This window comes from Zalophus californianus, chromosome 5, assembly GCF_009762305.2.
Source record: "Zalophus californianus isolate mZalCal1 chromosome 5, mZalCal1.pri.v2, whole genome shotgun sequence".
NCBI classification, from domain to species: domain Eukaryota; kingdom Metazoa; phylum Chordata; class Mammalia; order Carnivora; family Otariidae; genus Zalophus; species Zalophus californianus.
Window position 1 is genome coordinate 96,914,087 of NC_045599.1, and position 20,667 is coordinate 96,934,753.

The 20,667-nt window shown below is 42.1% G+C and overlaps 1 protein-coding gene across 4 annotated transcripts in view; it reads right to left on the reverse strand.

Annotated features, from left to right (window-relative positions):
* Nucleotides 1-20,667, reverse strand: part of TENM2 (teneurin transmembrane protein 2) — a 1,539,571-nt gene that overhangs the window by 420,232 nt on the left and 1,098,672 nt on the right. The window lies entirely within an intron of this gene.

Below are 20,667 nucleotides of genomic sequence, written 5' to 3' on the forward strand. Positions count from 1 at the left end.
GTGAGAAGGCTATGCATTTCCCCTGGTGTCTAGCTAGAAAGTCCCTGCTGGGCAGGCAGAGGTGACTTTACTTCGTGAAAGCCCCAGGCACTGCTTAATGAAACTACCTCTGGCAGGACCTCACAGTTAAGTCAGTTTATCTAGGCAAGAAGTGAGCTTGGGCAAAGTCAGTTGTCTCACACAAGGAGAAAAGAGCAAGCTGCTTCTCTCCAAAGGCTTCCCTTGAATCCCGTGCTTGCCAGTTTTTTTTGTTTTTTTTTTTTTAAGTGACTGTCATTTCCAATGGCTTAGTCCATCCCAACGGAGATAACTTGGATGGAAAATTGGTGTCTGAGATGGAAATTATGGTGGAGCACACAGTGTAGGTCAGTAGAATAGAGCCCAAAGGGGACAAACCCACCCTTTGATACATACCGTCACAAAGCAACGGGGAATTTGCTACAGTGTGTGAAGAAGCAGAACATCCCTCAAGATAAACAGATGAGAGGTAGCATGAGAGTGCACATACACACACACACATGCAAACACACACATACACAGTCACACACCACACAGTCATACAACAACCCAGGTGCCCAAGGATCTGATGCATGGAAAAGCAAATGCAAGTTGCCCTGTCAGATGATTTCAAAGTTGTAGTATTGGCTCCCCATACCCAAAATGCTGGGTCATCCAGTCCACTGACCCTTCAGGAGGCCTTGGGCACATGTGGGCACAACCGTGCTCTCAACTTCAGGTGGTTCCTCTCATTCCTGCCGCTAAGGAGTCCAACATACGTTGTAATATTTTCCTGGAAAGGACTCAGAAGCAACTAACTAGAGTGACAAGAACAGAGATGATTCCTTGGGAGGAAGATCATTCCAGAATATAATTTATTCCTCTAATAACTAAGCAATAATCAACTTAGAGGCTGACTGAAGACTAGAAGTCTCAGCAAGGGTCCCCTGGGGACCCTCTTTTTACCCTGCAGAGCTACAAAGTGGGAAAGGCCTTAGGTTCTGTCAGTCATCTGCTTACCTGTTACCTTGGACAAGCTGTTCAGCCTCCTTGAGCTTTGGTTTTCTTATCTGGAAACTATGGGTAATGAAACTTACTTCTAGAATTTTGAGGACTCAGTCAGAAATATAAGGTACTTAACTCGGTGCCTGGCACCTTGTGAGCTCATAATAAATCTTGGTTATTATGAATTTTCAAAAGATTATCAATCAAAGGCACAAAACTTACATTGGTTGGTTCACAGATACGTGAACCCCATCTCAAAGTGCTCCCCGAGCACTCAGATCATTACTAATAATCTGTGCGCAAAATGCTGCAGTCATCATTATCATTTACCTTCTTCAATAAATGTGTTCACAGTTGTTGCCCCATGACAGAGATCAATAAAAACTAAAGAGTATAAAAACAGAGTATTAAGAGGGGATTTGTTTTTTTTAAAGGAAATTCCAACAATTTAAAAATCAACCGAACACCTTTCTGTTGATATTTTGATAGCCAGAAAGGGCTTGCTCTGCTTGAGATGGCGGGTGGGGTGGGGGAGGGCTGAAGTCACATCCTCCAGAATCCACTTAACTACACCCCTCCTTCCCCAAGCTACAAGCAACAGAGGTTGAGAGCCTCAATCTAATAGGAAACTAGCATCTTAATGAAAAAGGACAAGGCGGACCAGGGAGATTAAGGGACTCACTCAAATATTTCATGTTACCCAGCATAGCTTTGCTAGAATGCAGAGGTCCGACTGACTTTCAAATGCTCCTTCATCCCCATGAAAGGCTAAAGGTAAAACCAATGGAACTCACAGCCAGTTTCTTTTTCACCATCCAATCCAGTCTCTTTGCTTTAATAATGTGCTTATGATGAACTTAGTTTTGTTTTGTTTTCAGAAAGGGATTACTTCAAATTTTGATTTTAAGTTTTTCAATAAATAAGGTTCTACAGTTTGTGCTAAGCCATTTTACCACCTATGGGTTTTGCTAGAAGTTTCTAAATCTTTCAAATGAGAAAACAGTACTTCAAACTTCATAATTTATAAAGGCTGCATGTTATTAATATCTTTGAAAAATAGAGTTTTGCCCATGAATCTCTCCTCTAATGATTTGGTTAGCAAATAACTATGTCTTCCTTCTACATAAACAATCACAAGAGGTCTTGAACATGCAGTTATTTTTAAGTACAAATCACTTCTGCTTGCTTATGTAAACAAGGGCTCCCCAACTGATAAATCTTCAATATAAATAGGGTCTACCACATTGCACTGCGAGAAATACCCGCACACATTTTGACAACATCTGATGAAAAGCTGGACTGCATGAACATCAAGACCCTTTCTCAGGCAGAGTTTCCAACAACACCATCTTTTGCTTTTTGTCAAACCACCTGAACAAAAATGTGGTATGTTGCTTCATTTGCTGAAGCTATTTCTCCAGTTGAAACATGAATTATGAGTCCTTCTGAAACACATCAGCCAAATCAAGTTGTAACATGGCCTGGCTTTATTTCACTGTACAGATCACCACAGCTAATCACTTTCTGATGCAAGTCATGCTTTTTCTTCATTAAGTTAACATTTCCCTTATTTTTCCCCTCCATGGTATGTACTAAATTAGCCAGCATTGAGTTGAACATTTCCTCTCATACCAGGTATACTTCATCTGAGGGTAACTCTGACTTTGCTGGCCCCTTTGCACTTTTATAATATGTGGGTTTAGAATGCTAGTCTTACTACACAGGCTTTTCTCTGTCTCTGTAAATAATATGAAGATACTCTTGGTGGTCTTTAAATTCTATTTTTTTTCCCCCTGTGGAAGCTCAAACTCAATTCCTAATGATGAATATCCATAAATATGTACTGTTCAGACTACCTAAGAGGCCTACGTGTGTCTTGTTGGCAGAACTGAGAACCTATCATTGCTTCCAGAACAACACAAGTAATTGCCTAGGCCACCGACTTCCTGTGTCCAGAAGACAGACCATTGTTTAAGGCTATCTTCAAATTGGTGGTTTAAGAATTAAAGTGGCAGAGAAGATTCAGAAACTGTATGATCTTCATCTGAGTAACTTTCTCAAATGAAGCAAAAGAAAGGCAGTTATCGTATTCTTTAAGATTGCAGTTAAGCTCTTTAGGGAGAGGACTCATAATGTTTTGCTGTGTACAGAAGCTGGTTGAGAAAGCTGGTTGATTCCACAACATTCCAGGTGTATGCATGGACAAGAAGGCAACGGCTTCTGGTACAGGGCCCAAAGAGGGAGGACTGGAATGGGGTAGAATGTGGGCCTGTTCCCTGCTCCAGAAGGAGATACCCTACATAACTTCTCCTGGGATCATTTATCTTGTGGCTCTATGTCCTCTTCCAGACGGAGTCACCTGTGAAGGTAAGGTTTCCCCCGTGTTTTAGCAACCACTGTCTAACCCAACTCTTTCTAAGCTACTATACATCAAAGGCAAAACCAAAATAAATTACTTTTACCTTTACTTTAACGTAGATTCAAAGGGTTTTAATGGGACTTACATGGTCATTTAGTCCAAAACCCTTATAAATATAGGTGAGGAAAAAGATCAAGGAGAATGCATTTTTTTTTTTTACTCATGTCATCAGGACTATGTCATAGGCCCTGTGACATTAAGACTATGGATCTGGGAAGACAACCCTGGCACATAAATTCCTTTTTTTATATGGATTTATTACTTTCTGTTCCTTCTCTTTCTCCTATACCAACCATCCCCCACTTTCCCACCCTTTGCCATACCTGAGAAAAGATCATGGTCAACGTTTTCTTATTCTGTGATTTCCTGTTGCCAGGGACGAAGTTTAAATCCGGACAATATTCTAAAGAAGGCTTTGTAGGATTTTCAAATGTCCATTCTGAACAGTACCACAGCTCTAGGAGCAGTCATTCCCCCATAGTGTTCACAGCTGGAGAGCGGCCTCTTATTTTGACTTGCGAACGAAATCCAACCTCTCGGTCAGACACAACTAGATTTGAATCTCCTAGCTGTTGTGTATCTCTAACTTTAGCCCCTGGTAAATACACCAGGGAGAATAATGGTACCCGGTTCCCCTAGCTTTCCTGAAGTTTATTGTGCTGTGGCTGGCTGATACTGAAGACTCAGTAGCTAGGCACGACTATCATCATTTTTCTATCATGGGCTCAGACACATCCTAAGAGAGTTACGAATTCTCTCCTTGCACTTGTGAACCCAGGACATAGCCCACTCATTTGGAGGACTCCCTCTCCGAATGGCCTGTCTCCTGAGTGACCTGCAATATCCTGTCTTACATCATTTCATTTTGAGGAGGCTTGATATGATACGTCCAATTGAGGTACCATGAACATGCAATTTTCTGCTTAAAACCACAAGGAAAATGGGACTTCTGATAACTAGGGAATTATGATTCAAATCCTGTTGAGCCACAGGGAATCAGTTATGGTCTGTTTCTGCCTGGGGACAGAGGCACATCGATCCAAGCTCATCACCACTGGCCAGGGAAGGGCAGTGCTGGCCCTGACTCTCCTATTAATTAGATAGGTGGGGAATTTCCCTAGATCAGCATTTCCCAAGTGTGAGTCATTTTCCTACTGCCTCCCAGACTTGGGCTCTATCCAGTCCTTCCCCGAAACTACGGCAGCCACCATTCCATCCAGCCCTCAGCTCTTTACTCATTTAGTAAGTCCATTTGGAGAAAAATACTGTTTCTAACTTTACCTCATCCTAGCTAATAATACCTATGAAATTGCAACTTAGAAGTGTTAGCTATATATAACCACAACTCTGTGTGTGTGTGTGTGTGGGGGGTGTGTATACAGATACACACACACAATTTCTAATATGTATTACAATAAATAGATCAATATTACATTTTCAAAGAGGTGCCCCTTGAGGATGTCTTGCATATTTACACCACTCTTACTGGTCCCCACATGACACTCAAACGTGTGTTTGGAAATAATGTCCAAGATGAAATGTTATTCTTTTTCTTTTGAACCAGCAAAGTCTCTACTTTGTGCCCTTTTCTCTTCAGAATGCAGTGCTGCCGAGTGAAATGTCACCAGGAAAAGAAATGCTCTAAAAACGAAGTTTGATTATGTCCTATAGCACAGACAGAAAACTCAGAGAAGAGCCCACATGCTACTTTTCATCCTGGGAACTGATGCTTGAATGTGTTAAAATGCTATTTATTTTCCGACAGGCTACTTGGGCTTGGCACCATGTAAATCCAAAGTGTTTGTAGAGGTTCCCTTGGGGACAAAGGGAAAATCATCTGTATAGATCAAATGTGTATTAGCTGCATTAGCAATTGGTCCCTGGAGACCTGATAAAGACCTTTATAGACAGATTTCACTGCACAGTTTTTTAAGAGCTTTCATTGAACTAGCCTTGGGTATCGTGGGTTTGGGGCTTCCTTCCCATCCTCAGTGTCAGAAGAGAAAGATGGAGAATGAGAAGCCGGGAGGAGAAGCACTTCCTTCATTATAGGCGAACCTCAATACCACAGCCACGCTCCCTTCCCCCATCAATATTTCATGGTCTCAGCGTCATAAGAAAATGTATCTGTTGCCTTCTTGCATTGTAATGTGTAGGATGATGGAAATATTATTACAGTGCAGGTTCAAGAATTTAAAAATTCATCACCTTCTCAGTTTAGAAACCTGATATGTGGTTAGAACTTAGGAAGGCTCTATAGGCCTGAAATGACCAAGGGGGCCAGAGCCCCCCTGCTCCTGAGAAATCTGTGGAGTGGGGGCCGGCGGTTGGGGCGGGGGTGTGTGTGCGTGCAACTGCTGTTGCTCAGGCTGCAGACTCAGCCAGTGAAGTAGAGACCGCAAATCTCTGGCTTATGATCAGCTGAAGATTCGTTTCATACCATGGCACTGTTTGAAAGAATAGAGAGAGAACGTGCTGTCCCACTTGTAAGCTCAGCAGCAAAATTCAAGTTTGGAACAGGTGTCTATTATCCCTGCTCTTTCACCACCCTTTCCACCACAGCACAGTGATTCCCAGGGCTTTGCTCAGTTCTGCATATGTGTTTGTGTGGTGTGTTACCGTACAACTGGTCAACTCTTTAGTAAAGCCCCTCTCAGAACCCTGGACAATTACATAATATTCCTCCATCCTGGGAAGGCCTTCCAAGTCATTAAGCTAGGTTGGTATGACTCCTTTCCTTTCACTACTGGACACATTTCGGAGACTTACACTGTCTTAGAACTTCAGCCTCATTCCCACTAACTGGGGTGCACGCCGCATTCTTCAGGATGCAGTGCCCAGCACTTGCTCATCAAGAAATGGGAGCCACTGACCATAGCAAGGGTGGCAAGGAAAATCAGTTATTTTCCAGGGCAGGAAGCAAACCTTTGTATTTCCAGCACCTTGTTTACACAAACACGAAGGAGAGTTTAACCTGTAGCAAAATGGTTATGGAAGAAATGAGTATCACTTTCTAACCTGACACATATTAGCTCATCATCTCATCCCCGGTGGCCTACCCTTCCTGCAGTGGGAAGTCTTGGGGACATCTTCACCAGTCTGGGTGCCCACCCAGACACCTCAGTGTGGCTCACACATTACTGTTGCCTCTCTGTCCCCCTCCCCACCACTGCCTTTCTCCTTTGCCCTGTCATTCAGTCATGCTTTGGCCATCAAAGATAGGCATCTCTCAGCAAGATGGTTTTCCTTGACCTGTAAGTATGAGACACAGATGGCCTCACACACCAGCCTAGTGGGAAGGCAGGTAGGAGTTAATGTGATTTCCAGCCAACTGTCCAGGGGGCGTGATTCCTGCAGACATAGTCGGACACTTAGTGGGATACACTCAGGTTGTTTCTTGAAGAAGGCGATGCTTTCTAAGAAATCCTAGAGCAGTAGATTTGATACAGAAGCATTATGTTTTCATGAGCAGGATTCACCAATAAATAAAAATCTTGATTCCTTTCATTTTTAATCAACAAATGGAAAGTCTGGATGTCTGATCCCCAAGAGCTCCACACAAGTGCCCGAGGCAGGAGAGGAGGTTTCAAGGGACGCCTATAGCTCAAACTTGCACTGTTCTTACTTCAACAGGGACAGAAGCAATTCTGGATCTTAGGGTGATTTTTCTAATACTGAAATCTGAACATCATCCCTACTTACAAATTCTCCACTGGTTCCAAAACTCATAGGACAAAGCCTTCATTCTGTTCTAGTATCTTCAGCTCTTTCTCCACCACCTGCCTTTTGTTTAATGCTGCCGGAGGAATACCCTATGTCCTGGATGATATCTTATGGCACACTTCAAGCCTTTATAGATGAAGTTTTCTCTATTTAGTAAGGGTTTTCTTTCATTCCCATATTTCTTCAAAATAGGACATAATTCCTATACTTCCTTTAAAACCAATTCAGACACCATCTTTCAGGGGATTTTCATGTTCTTTGTGCTCCAGGCATCACAGTCTAACCTTTCCATTAAATGAGTTGTCCCTTGTAAAGCACTTAGAACCGTAACTGGCACATAGTAGGGGCTCAATTTTAAAAAGCTATTAGTATTGCCTTTTCACTGTATTTACTGTCATACATTTCTAGTATTTGCTCACCTCTCCCCAGTAGCCACGAAGCTCCTGCCAATGACTTGGTTGAATGACTAGTGTCAAGCTAATGTTTGGCACATAGTAGGTCTCAGATAGGATGTGCTGAACTAAAACGCATTCAAGTAATTTGAAAATTCCATGAGGTGCTTGGTTCCTTATTCCAGTGAGCCTTCACGCAAAAATTAGCGGTCAGACTCTTCTCCATTCTGTTTGCAGGAGAATAGGTCTTATGCTTTCCTTTAATTCTGTTTGGGCACTACTACAGTCCAGACGCATTACATACTGGGCCAGTACCCAGAAGCCACATGTCTTTGGAGCAAAAACAGCAGATGCCAGAAAAGAGCTCGCTCTCCCCATTCTATTCCTCTAATCAGCTATGTGTTACTCTGCCTTTCTTTAATTTGATTTGAGAAGAGCCTTAATAGCATAGTGGAAGCAAAGAATGAAGCTATTTCTTCAAGGAGCTGCTCACTTAAATGGCAATTTTTTGTTGTCCATTGTGACAAGTGAGGCCCCTGACTGCGGCCAATTGTTGCACTTGGATCCAAGCATGAAATTGCAGGATTTTTATTTTTTTAATTTTTTCTTTTATAGGCACAAGTCAGCCCTTCCTGATTTAATTGGAGTTTTTTTTTTGTCTATCTCTCTTGACCTTCCGCTTGATTATGTAGTGAAGTCTTCCTGGAGAGCAATAATCCTGTAAGCCTGACATCAACCCTCACAGCTATGAAAATGACAAAGCTGTCAAAATCTCAGCATTACAACTTCAGATGGGGTCAGCTCGGAAATGTAATGGTCGAGAAACTCAAGGACCAGGGTCCGTTAAGAGAAAAAAAAAAAAAAAAGAGTCAAAGAAATAAAAGGTCCCATACTATGACAATGGGAAGCTTTAAATTTCAGGTTCTGCAGGAAACTTTTGCCTTTCTGTGCATGCCTACATTAACATAGAGGTTTAGTAATTTCGATGGGAGATGCCATCTCCTTGGAGTCGGAGAAAATGAGAAAGTCTTTTCTTTTCTCCCAGAGTATGCAAACAGAAGCTTTGAAACATGTTTGCATTTGGATTGGATGATCTAAACCAACAAAGTTCAACCTTTTCACTGGGAGCTGTGAGCTGTTTGACAAGACCTACTTTTTATCAGGCAGGTTCAAAGTCTACACACTGCTGAGGCTTCCTTAATAAGAGGGGCTAATAAGATTATTTCCTTAAAGATCTAACTTTGGCACCCATCCTCCTACCAGACAGTAGAGTAGATTCATTCTCTAAATTGCTTACCTTCAAAAGAAAAGCTCTGTTGACTGGAGCAGGGCCCCAGCATGGCATACCAAGTTGCTATTAGTAGGATTCTCATTTGGATTTGAAGTGGCTATTATTTTTTGTCTTGTGTTCTTTTGTCTGCAATTTTTTTTTCTGCAATATTTTTCCGTCTTCAAAAAATTAATTTCCCAAACTAAATACAAAGATTTCATTTCAACGGGTTGAGTCAGAATCACTGATTGTTCACCTGTCCCCCAAATCGCTCCAAACACCTTGCCTTTCCTCGGGGACATATTTAGGCAGCTCCATAAGAAAAAAAAAATTGTAAATGTAGGCACATTTCTGGGCAAGCAGGCTTTAATGTAAGGAGAGAGAAATGGACAGATCTGTATTATATATATATATAAATATAAATATTTATATACATATAAATTTTTTATTTATATATAAAATTTTATTTATATATATAAAGAAAGCAAAGGGCCTATCCAAAAAATAAATTTTCCCAAGCTTACATTTTGACCCATTTGGGATCACAACATAAAATCTTCAGTTGAATGGGGAGGTTTGAGAAAGGAAGATCATGTGATCATCAAACTGAATTCCCTCTAACTTCCTGCCTCCTGCCTTCCTGTATCATAGGTTATGTGATCTGCTGAAATAATGAGCCACTTTCACTCTCCCATCCATGGGTGGGATGACGTATAGCCATTTAAAACTGGCTGTGTTTAAAGAAATGTGATTTTAAAATGGGGACCATTCGAATGGAGCACTATATTTCTCAAAGGTGAAACAGTGATCAGTGTATGACATTTATTGATCTAAAAGAGCCATAAAAAAGAATTTTCTCCTCATCAAACTGGAATCAACTCTCTTCTCAGGAGAGAGAGGATTGAGGCCATCTATGGGTTTTGGTCCTTCCCAGCCTCTGATGACTGAATCAGGAGTGTGTATAGCTCTGTGTCTCAACTCCTGAGCTCCTGGAGGATACCACATTTCACTGACTCTAGAATGTACATTTCCTTGTTCATTTTAACATTTATGAAACAGAACTCCTCTTGGAACTGATGGCATGTTAGAGTGTCATTGGCAAAGGTTTTTCCTCTTATTCATACATAAAGTAACAGTGAGTTATTTTGCAGGTGAGTGTATTTTAGGATTGATGAAATATTGTCATAGATACTTACTCCATCTTGCTTGGAGAAGTGACTGAATGGGGCATCCCCTGTAGGGACTCAATACTTAAGGGAACAAATATATTTAACAACAAAGAAAACTTCAAACCTTGGCATCATTGACTGAGATAGAATTAAAAAAAAAAAAAATCTTACATAGACCTGTTAAAAACCAAACCCAACAACAACACAAAGCAACAAAGTCTAAAAAGCAGGAGGGGGGAGAAAAAGATTAGGGGTTTCTCTCTGACAATAAATGTAACAGTGGAAGGAAAGGACTTGACATTTGCTGTGCCAGCCACATCCTCTGTTTCTTTCAGAAGTTCCCTGGAGTAGAGGTTCCTCACAGATGAGGAAACTGAACCTTACAGAGGCTAAGACACCTGCTCAAGATCCAACGTATAGTAAATGTAAAGCCAGATTTGAACCCAGACACGACCAACTCGGATTTTGCCCTACAACCTGCTGATTCTCAAGAGCAGTTCCTCCGACTAGTGACTGGGCATGTTCATTTCATCTGGTAAATGTGGTCATACTAGAAGCCAGTGTACAGAGCAGTGGAGTTTGTGTTGTTTTAATACTCTGGGACAGTGGTTTCCAAAGTGCTGCCCATGGAAAGCCCCAGGGATCTTTACAAAAATACAGATCCCTGGATCCCTTTTCCAGCCATTCTGATTTCACTAGTATCAGGTGTGAACTGGGCATTAGGATTTTAAAAGCTCCCCAGAAGATTCTAATGCATCTCAAGCTTGGGAACCACAGCACTAGGAGGTTTTCATGTTGCTCTAGGGAAATGAGACAGACAACTCATTCCTGGTGGGAAACTGCATGAGCAATCACATACAGAGCCTCCTCATCAACGTGTTACTATTCAGCCTCTTTCTTAAGTCCCACGTGTCGGATTTTAAGAGGTTCTCTTTTTAAAAAACTACATTTATTAAGTCACCATTAGTTCATTTTCCCATGGACTTGCTAATTACTTACCATTAAATCAAAATAAAAGGAATTTGGTGTTTTATTTACTGTGTGGAGTCTTTTCATAAGTTAACACAGACTTTCATCCTCTTATTTACTACTGAAAAGAGCTTGATCAATGTCCAACTTTCTTTGAGGACCAACACTCCTTGGTCTTGGTTTATGTAGTGGGCCAGCCGAAGAGTCCTACCCCTAGGCCTAGCCAGTCAGCATATTTCCTCTCCAAGCCAGAAAAATTGGTTCAGGGATGGACCCGGGACCACACTGGAGGCCAGGGCTGTCATTGGCAAAGTTGCAGAATTGTGTAGTAAAGAATTAACTTTATGCAAAGAGAAGTCCAGCCTTTTCCCTGGGCTCCAGAGGAGTAATATCTAAGTCCTGGGAATGTCCTGCCTCATTAGCATCTTTGTTACCTGACGGCCTTAGGCTATAATGGATAGTCTAACAATGTGTTTTATGGTGGGAAGTTTGAGCCATGTGAATCATGTTGACCTCTGGAGGGACTAGAAACTAAAGATCAGCTGCATGGATGGTCAACTGTGTCTCTGTGACTGAGCCTCAGTAAAAACTCTGGATACCAGGGCTTGTGAGCACTTTCCTGGTGGGCATGCTGTGTGTACCGTCACACACTGTTACTCTGCTACTTGAATTTTTCTGGACTCTGTTCTATGAGTCTCTTCCCGTGATTTTAGTCTGTATCCTTCCACTATAATAAACCATAACTATCAGTATAATAGCTTTCAGTGAGTTCTGTGAGTCCTTCTGGCAAATTACTAAAACTGATGGTGGTCTTGGGGTCCCCTGAACTTGGCAATGGGTGTCAGAAGTGAGGGAAGTCTTATGGGCTTCCCTGATTCTGCAGGAAGTGAATCTTCTTTTTCATGGGAAACTGATCTTCAGAGAATATAAGCTGGAGTTACTGGGGTTGATCTTGATCAGCACAGAAAAAGCCAACTGGGAAAAGAAGGGTCCTGTGATATTGTTTGAGCCTCAGAAATCCAACTCTCCTGGAGCTACCCAGTTCTATGACCAAAATACTTCTTTTTTTCCTAACCTCAGTCTTAGTTGAGAGGCTCACATGTGTCATTTACTATACTACTTCATTGGGTTCTCATAAAGAATCCACTAAATAGCATGATACACAAAAGAGCTTAGTATAATACCTGCAACATAGTCAGGGGTTTGAAAGACGCTAGCCTGTTCATTATGGTTATTACTGTCATTTTTATTTTTAATATTTTCCTATTGAAAAAACAATTTTAGAAGTTCACTGAGCCGAAAGTTAGACAGCAATGTGCTGGCCTTGCAGACTCCAGGCGAGTGGGTCCTACCTGTACTTCCAGCTCTCTCACAGCCTAAACTGGCATCCTCGCTCGCTCAATTGCCTGCACCTGCCCCTCTTAATGCCAGAGTTTCAGATACATTTGGGAGCACACTTAGGACTGTCTGTGATAAAATATGCATATTTCCTGAAACCCAGAGTATTCTCACTGAATGTAATAAGTGGAAAGTTATTTTACAGGAAATGAAAATCTAAGATTAATACTCTCTGATGCCATCTAGTCCCCTCAGGACAATTATTCATTGTACTACAGCAAAATAAACTTGCAAAATGTGGGAATTGGTTTTCTCCTTGGGTGTCTAGGAGAAGCGAACCCCTGAAACTACTCAGATCAGTTCCCGGATGCTACACCCACCAGGCTTTCCAGAACACAAGACTTTAAGCAGATTCATGGGCATCTCCCTAGAGCTGGCAAAGGTATAGGAGAAGACAGAGATTTAAAACTAATAAGTCAGTAAGTTGTTACTGATTGCTATTTACTAGCATTGTGGGAGGTAAGTTGCATCATCACTGACCTCAAGAAACTTACAGTATCCATCCATTCCCTCCCTTGGTCAACAAATAGCTACCGAACTCTATTCCAAGCATTCAGCCAGATATTAGGAAATAAAATGCCCTTACAGAGCTACAGTTTTAAAGACCAGCAAATCCCAAATATGGTTCATTCCAAGAATCCCAGGAAAGCCTTATAAAAATACAGGTATCTGAGCCTTTAGTCAAGACAATTCTATCAAAGACTTCTCAGGAGACCAGAAACCTATTTTTTTTTTTATAAATTTTTAAAAAAGATTTTATTTATTTATTTGACAGAGAGAGACACAGCTAGAGAAGGAACACAGCAGGGGGAGTGGGAGAGGGAGAAGCAGGCTTCCCGCGGAGCAGGGAGCCCAATGCGGGGTTTGATCCCAGGACCCCGGGATCATGACCTGAGCCGAAGGCAGACGCTTAACGACTGAGCCACCCAGGTGCCCCCAGAAACCTGTTTTAATAAGTGGTTCCCGTGACTGTTGTGCTTAACCAAATTTGAGAGCCACAGGGATAGATGATAAAACACGTACACACGAAAACAATCGAGTACAAGGCAGTGTTTATCTGCCAGGTGGCAAATGAGGGATACACCGAGGAGTTAGCTGAAGGAGAGATCACTGCAGACAATGTCCCTCTTACACCCTTCGAGTTGGCATATAATAATGACCTACTCCAAGTTTATTCAAGCCACCAAATCATGATGCTTCCCCAAACATTACCACAGATCGGTGAAGTTCATTCCCAGGTGGAGAATCAGCAAAGGTGAGTCAAGCAGTAGCTTGTCCAAACACAGACTCACCCTCTCATGCAGCCTCACACACTGCATAGTTCAAAAGACAACGTCTCAGAACTTCCAAGGCCATAAGCACTCTTGCCTGAAATCATTCCCTAATTTCCATCATTTTTGGGTGGTTAAGTATGATGTTGGCTTACTTTTCCCCTAGGGCCATATGTTTTGAATTTTTCTTTGCTGGCAATAGAAGCAGAGCTCTGACAGTTAGATTGTCCCTTGATTCATTTGTCCAGAGATGGGATAAAGGGTAACTTTTAAAGAGGTGGGGTGTGGGCACTGAGAGAGACCTGGGTTTGATTTCTGGCTTTGCCATTTACTGCAGAATGACTTTGAAAAATGCATTTCATTTCTCTGAACCTCAGTTTCCCTAATCTTTTTAAAGGGAGGGAACCCAGGGTGAGAGTTAAAGGAAACAATACATTTAAAGAAAACACCATAGAATATGGTCAACAAGTAGCAGAGATTACCGGTATTGTTCCAATTAACCGGCAACTAAAGGCTTAATAACTTAAGGCTCATGTAACCCAAGAAATAGGTTCTTCTTCCTGCCACCAGTGACAAGCTCCATTTCATGAAGTCTCAGTGTGGGACATCAAGCTATGGTGAAAGGAACAGCTCTGCAAACCAGACCTCACAGCTGTAAAAGACCGTCTTCTTCCCTCTCTAGTTCTTCTCATGCCACAGTAATTATAATAGCATAATAGAAGTTAAAAAAATAAATTTAAATACATTTTTTTAGAGTAAGATATTACAAAACATGCTTCCTTGGTTTTCAAGTAAAAGAATATTATCTATCAGCCAGTTTTGGAGAAGGTTTTGTATGCTAATTAAAAATAAATTGGGCAGGCATGAAGGAAATTTCTGCTACAATGGAAGTGCTCTAAAACTGGATTTGGGGGATGCCTGCTTAATTGTATAAATTTACTAAAAATCATTAAACTGTACATGTACAACGGGTGAATTTTTTGGTATGTAAATCACACCTTCATAAAGAGAGATGGCAACTAAAATTTTAAAAATTAAAGAGGGAGGGAAGAAGAAAGGGAAAAAGGAAAGATGAGGTTTAGTCTCTAAATCCTAAGTACTTATGTGTCTGTTCTAAATAATAATATTTCCATAAACTATGAAGTATCAGATCTGTGTCTGAGTAATGAAAAATTTGGATTTCCATAGGAGGTCTACAGGTCTGGTGCTTCCTGCTTCATGGTCTGATATTAGCACAGAAAGCAGAGCTGTTCCTGGAAATAAAAGTGGAAAGTGGGAAAACTACCACAGATTCATTTCTGGCTCCATTAAAGACTCTTCTCCCTGGTTGACTCCTGAAAGATGTCCTAACACTTCCTTTAAACCTCTCATTGATCAAAATCTGCTATCAAATATTTATCTGTTCAAACAAACACAGAAAACAAGTAAGGCAAGGGTAGACAGAGCTTAATATGCTTAGGAGGTCATTTCTCCTTGGAGGACCCCTGATGGGTAGAATTTTAGGTGCCAGGCCATGATGCTAGGAGCAGTAGGGCGTCCTCTAGTCTTTGATGACCACCTCAAAGAAACCTGGCTCAGGGAGGCGGATTTGATGTTGATGGTCTAAGAGGCAGAAAATTCGTTAAGGCTTAAACTAGTGATTTTGGGCAATAACTGATTTGCTGCTTTTCGTGTCTATGCTTGAGGCTCTTCCTAATGCCTCCTCCGTCAGGTACTTAGCTTTGTCTGTATTCAAGTCTCTGGTGGCACATGCCTGCAGTTGGTATTCATTCGATTTTTCTTTGGATATACAGGGTTAATATGCCATCATAGGTCTCATGCAAGCTAATATTTGGCATCCCAGGAAATAAGTGCTACTCTCATAGTGAAAAAAAATGAAGGTTGACAGGTGTAAACCCTGTTCACACGTCATTAGCTGCACTACAATGCATCTACACTTGCTCAAACCATCATCAGTGCTTGATCACTCTGATGGGGGTCAACAAGAACCCATTTCAATGATCAGAAGATGCATTACAGAAGCTGACCATTAGAAGCTTCAAACAATGTATACACTGCACGGTACATAACTGGTTTACTATCTCAAGCTGTAAAGAACATGCTGGGCATGCCTCAACAAGTATTTTGAGATGCCCAAAGGGGAAAGTCTAAAGCTCAATTCGTTCTTAAGAAAACCACACATTTTAAGGAACTGAAAGGATTCAATGGATATAGTCAAATTAGTTGTTTTGCTATCCTCAGCTCTTAGGTGGTTATTACACATCATCATCTCATTTAATGATTCCAGTAACCCATAGAAAAAGGTATTTTCACGGATGAGTCATGGAAGGGTCAAGAAATGTTTTGGAAGAAATGCATCAAGTATGAAGATATGATTAGTCTTGACTCACGCTCCTCATTGAGGTCTCCAGGGTCTTAAACAATGAAGGGTCTGACACTTCCTGGGGTTTTTCCTCTTCAACTTAATTATCCTCACCCTTGCCCTATCTGTAAGCCCCACCCAGCTAAGCTAGGTCAATCTACAAAAGCATTATATCCCTAGCAGTCTACGCAAACAAACCTTACATATGAGCCACATTCGTAATCATCGCTTAAGACACAATCCTAGCCCTCCCAACCCCCAACACTTTTTTAGTCCAATCTGCCTTACTTCATTCTTCCTTTCCTGGATCTCTGGTTCTCTGTCCGTCAGTTTCAACACCAACTCTTCTTGGGTCTCCCCAGCAAAGGGTCTCATTTATCTGTCAGGTCTTTGTCTTAGCCCCCTTCTTTCCATCCCTTTACCTTCTGTTCTCAGTTCTATTAGCGCCACTCATCTTGCTCCATTGTATTTACCTGTATAGAAGACTGGCATTCCTGTCAGTTCCATTAGGAAATGAAGCAGGTCTTATCTACTGTTGCACTTTCAAGGCATAACACCCTGCCAGGCACATTGCAGGCACTAACTTAGTGACTGAGAGATGAATAAACATCATCTTTTATTATATAACCAGCCACCAAGAAACAAACAAAACCCCCAAAAACTCCTTCACAGCAACCACAACCATTTCTTCACAAAATAAGAAAATGCCAACATATTCTCAGTTCCTGTAGCATTTGGCACACTTTGACTTGGGGTACAGAATATTTTTCCCCAAATGCAGGACTTTCAAAATATAGAGAAAAAAAAGTGCTGCACTTAGTTGCTGCAAGTTCCTTATTTGAAAACTGATCATTTGGAATTAGAGCCCTGTTTTTTCTAGGCAGTGGTTTTGAGACACACAGAAGTGAGGTCTAGCATAAAGGAAGATCTAATAAACTCTAGAAATCAGCCTATTCATCTACTGGGACTACTGGATATAACTTTCACAGTGTATTCCAAAATTAACTTGGTCCCTGAAAGAATTCATTCACCAGGGGCTCAAGAAGTCCCTGCAATGATTGAAGGGACCTCCAAAGAGTGACTGGAGACACAAATAGGGTAGGCATGTTATTTTCCAGTCAGCACTGCCTTGTGGAAAACACACATAAAGACAGCAGCCCTTGGCAAAGCCCACAGGGCTGCCAACATTCCTGTGCTGATGCCCAACAGAACCGAAATTCAACGGAAATCAAGGAGCAGATTATGTGTGCTGCAAGACTTGAAAACTAACATGCACCCTAATGAGCATATTATAACTGCAGGCTCTGCTTGTTAACTGTTGAAAATATTTTCACAAGGCTTTGGGTATGGCAGGATAATGCTAGTTATGAAACGTCTATGCTGAAAGGGAACTCTGTGTAAGCCAGGCTTGAGCAAGTCACTTGGATAATGTCAGTGATTAGAAATGAATCATAGCATGTTCTGGACTTGGGGGTTCCATGACAAACCCCATTGGTTTTCTCAGAGACCAGAAGGTAAACAGATTCATCAGGCTCAGTGAAGAGAAAGGCTGTCAAACTCTTACCAGGGGGATGTAGGGTGCTCCTCTGATCTGGGAAGTAAAACCTGACTCAACACTTGCCTTGAACAGGAACGGGCAAAGTTCTTATATGACATCAGTGGCTGTAAGAACAAGTTTTTAAGAGATTACTTTGGGCATAGAAACACACACACGTTACGCAGAAAAAAGGGACCTCCACGGATTTTGTCCAGTCAGATGTGTTACCCCCATATGAGTAAATATGATCATTCCAATTTTCCAAAAAATGTTCTTGGGGTCCAGAGGGGCCAGAGGGATTGAGGAGCCACTTCGGTGTTTGATGGACACAGGCTGCGTAATTCAGACATTTATTTATTTAGTATCAGAAGCAGTAACACCGCTTAAAATGGTATGGGCTCTCAACATTGGAAGGCTGTGTGTTTACAAAAATGTAGTCAGGTGCATTTTCTCACTTTGGTCTGCACGTGACATTGGGTACCAACACTGACCAAATTCTATCCATGGAAATTCTAAGTTGAGAGTGCTCATCTGTGATCTGGGATAGTTACTAAAATGCACCTACCTCGGCCCCACTCCAGACCCACTGAAACAGAATCTCTGGGGGTGGGGCCCAGACATCTGAATTTTGGTAAAGAAAAACAAAGCCAAAATCTTCCAGAAGTCTGATCCCCAACCACTATTATCACAGATTATGGTTATCTATGGGCTCTGACACCTATGGCCTGGGGATGGAGGTAGCTGCTCCAAAGTATCTTCCTACCGATTTCTGCCTTTAGGAGCCTGAACTTGTTGCTTGACCTACTCATTGGTGTTAAGGATGTGTCACAATTTTCGACTTTCCCTCAAAATATACACGTATACATTCTTCTGAAGGGATTTGCATAAACAATACAGATCAGTTCACAGTGCGTGAGAGGAAGGCATAACTCAGGGCCTCTTAAAATTTTTTTTATTAACGATTTAATTATTTGACAGAGAGACAGCGAGAGAAGGAACACAAGCAGGGGGAGTGGGAGAGGGAGAAGCAGGCTTCCCACAGAGCAGGGAGCCCGATGTGGGGCTCGATTCCAGGACCCTGGGATCATGACCTGAGCCGAAGGCAGACACTTAACCGACTGAGCCACCCAAGTGCCCCCCTCTTAAAACTTCTGTCAGAAGTTAGTCCTTCCTGTACTCTCACAATCTTTGCTTTATTGTGTACTCCCCTTGACTTAATTTATCTTGAAATCCACTTTTTAAGTAGATCTTACATCTACTTTTTTTCCCTACATGCATTAATTGAACAAGAAAATTTTATATCACCACAAGAAATGTAAAACAAGTGTCACCTGCCATGAGTAGAAAGTAAAGGTAAAAATAGATACAATGAAAAGAAAGGAAGATGATAAAAACACTGCAGACTTTCTCCCTGATTTACTCTGACGGGGTATAACAGGGCTGAAAAGGGAATAACGTCCTTGTGAGATTCACTTAATGCACACCGATGTGCATCCAACATCTCAAGTAATCCCCCCAATATTACCCTGAGCATGCCCAGAGGAACGCTCCCCACCCTTGCGCTGACGGGAGGGTACAGGTAAGTGCCCCCCCCCCACCCCAGGAAGTCTGGGTTATAAGCACTGGGGAGGGATGTGTGGAGGACAGATGCATGGGGTCTGGGCTCTGGGAGCCGTTCATGGGGGGCTGTACAGGGGACACTCATGCAGCCCCCGTGGACTTCCCCAGTTTTGTCCAAGGCCACCCAGGCTCTGCTATTCATAAGACTGCCCAAGCCTCCTCATTAGGTGTCCACGGATGGCAGGCATGGGTGGGGACAACTGGGAAGGAGAACAAGAAATGTTCTTTTATTCCAGGTTTGAAGTGCATCAAGGGTAGGGTTCAGCATACTAAGTCCTTTTCTGACTGTAAAGATAAAAAGATAAAATAGCTCCCTCAACCACAGTGGAGTTTAGTGTGTCTTTGACAAGCAGCATAATTAAGATCTAGCATAAACACAGAGCCTCCGAGGACAGTAAAAGCTGACTAAATGGGAATTTGTTCTGTTTGGCTTTTCTTTCCTTTATTTAGTTTTGCTGTGGAAGTTTCACTTTGAAGCAGGGCCGGCCTCAGGCAAAAGTGCAGAGTCTGCGGATCCCCTGGAATACTGCTGCCCCTGCCCCGTCTCCCTCCCTTCCTGGCTTCCTGGGCTCTGTCCCCACATGGGTCATGCCGCCCACCCACCCAAGAGCTTCCTGCAAATGGGCAAAGCCTGTCCCTGGTCCACAGTAGGCCTTTTCGGCTCCTTTCCTAAAAGGAGGGATACAGTGCCTGGTTCTGTGCTACACGGTTTCAAGCTCTCGTCCTGTTTCCGCTTTTGGAACATGCGGACTGTGTCCTAAACCACCAGAACACTCGCTCTGTGCTACACAGATCTGCTCTGGAAGCAGGTGGCTGGCAGTGGTTTCTTTGTTCTTAACAAGGGCCTTTTCAAAGGAGTGACCCACTTACCATCTGTAAGTTACAGAAAGCAGAAGAAGATGGGGTTTGGTAGCAACAGGTCTTGAAACAGGTGACTGAGAAGGTAGCATCTATGGGGTGGTGGTGGTGAGGTTCTGGTCCTGGAGTTAGCCCACCTGGGTTCAAATCCTAGCACTCCTCTTTTCTAGCTGAATAAACTCAGGCATTTAAGTGAATCTCAACATCAATCCTCTCATCAGTAAATAGGGCTGTCAGGAGGAGTCAATGAAATAAATCATGGAAAGACTTTGCACAGTCCCTAGAATTTAATAAACATGAACTTTTACTGCTATTATCTGTATGATCAAATATCCATATTATAAAAAATGGTGTCAGAACCACCCATTAATCAGAATGACCCCTATCAAGCATGAGTAGCTTTTGTGAGGTCGGAAGAACGTTTCGTTTCGAGGCACCCATGTTTCCGCCTCAATTAATAGAGGAGACTTTTCCTCCTGCAGCTCTCAGACAGCAGCATGTTTCCTCTCCTTCTCTCTCCTGACACAGTGCTCATTTTTGACACATGGCATCACTCTACATCTCCCAGACAGTGGCCAAAAGGCAGCGATCTCGAAGGCAATGGGAGATTTAATTATAACACGCAAAACATACTTAACTTTCAGATCCGAAATGACAGGTAAGTAGCAATTTGAAAG